Source organism: Bactrocera latifrons, unplaced genomic scaffold, assembly GCF_001853355.1.
Source record: "Bactrocera latifrons isolate USDA-ARS-PBARC rearing strain unplaced genomic scaffold, ASM185335v1 scaffold_264, whole genome shotgun sequence".
Lineage (NCBI taxonomy): Eukaryota > Metazoa > Arthropoda > Insecta > Diptera > Tephritidae > Bactrocera > Bactrocera latifrons.
The window spans coordinates 198813-200162 of NW_017536230.1; the positions used below are offsets into that span (position 1 = coordinate 198813).

At 28.9% G+C, this 1350-nt stretch overlaps 1 protein-coding gene across 1 annotated transcript in view; it reads right to left on the bottom strand.

Moving 5' to 3' along the window:
• LOC108969751 (semaphorin-5B) overlaps nucleotides 1–1350 on the bottom strand; it is a 98531-nt gene that overhangs the window by 69586 nt on the left and 27595 nt on the right. The window lies entirely within an intron of this gene.

Consider the following 1350-nt stretch of genomic DNA (forward strand, 5'->3'; position numbering starts at 1 on the left):
TACATATATATCCGCTAAAAACCCACTTATTGTCATTGCGATTGCTGACTTTTTTGCGAAAACCGATCAGTTTCACCTAAGCAAATAATATTAATATTCGAGTACTCAGAAAATTTTATGCTTTCATGCTGTTAAGCATGAATTTTTAATGCTGGAGTCAACTGCTTGCAAAAGCAAAAATATTTTCTCGGCAGTCTTCGTAGACATAATTGCGAGAATCGGACATTTAATGTTTCAGTAGCTTAGTTTTTGCAAAGTACTTTATTTAACTTTAAGAGGAACACAACGTTCATAAAATTGGCACTTCGAAGTGCCCATTGAGCGCCGCACTTAACGCAAAATTTTTGTGCACATTTTATGCAATTTATTTCCGTTACACCCACTTAAATATCTAAATATTGTATGCTTTTAGAAAGTGATAAAATTTTTRGCAATCGAAATCCATTTTCCATTGCAATGAGCGAAATATTTTAGACAGTACTTATTTTTACGTTACGTTACACAAGAAAATAAAACAAGAATTAACGTGAATTTCGGTTGCATCGTTGCTATAATACCCTTCACATATTCAAAAGGTACACATCTAGATGTGTATAAGAGACAGGTACAAAATAACAAAAAAAAAATTAAGATTGTGAACACAAAGAAGAAATTCTTATGTGCTAGTCTGTTGTTTGGCTAATTTCGTAGCTGTTTTGTTGTTTTTGCTGTCACAGTTACTGAGGCGATCAGTTATTTTGCGAGATTTATTTCTTCCTTTGTCTTGTGAGTTTCTGGTAGTGCGTATTTATCGCCATATCTTAAGCGTATTTGCCACAGGAGTTGATTTGGTTTTGTGTTCTCTTTGCTTTGGAAATATTTTGCAATATTTGAGGCATTTCAAAAAATGCTTTTCGGTTCATAAATTGCAAAAAGCTTTCTAGAATCTTACGAAAACAAGCCAGAATATTTTTCAATATAAAAATATTGTACGTAAGAACTGCAYATAATTACTATTGATAATTTTTCTCGAAGTTTGATCGGATAGAATATACACACAATAGATACTTGAAACTAGAAAMTTTTTTAATAAATAATAATTTTATTTACAGCTGAACATTTACTAAAAGTAATCAGAATCTAATTACTTTTGATATTATTTAAATACTCTTACAATTACTGAATAGTTTTCCAATTTCTTTTTTTCTGAAAGAAAAAGAGCCAGAATTTTTTTATTATTTCCAATAACTATAAATAAATAATATTATACTTTTTGTTACCATCAGCAAATAATAAATGTATTAACCGCTAAATAATATTTTTTAAATAATCAATAACTAACTACTTTTAAAAGTATTTAAATATTTTTAC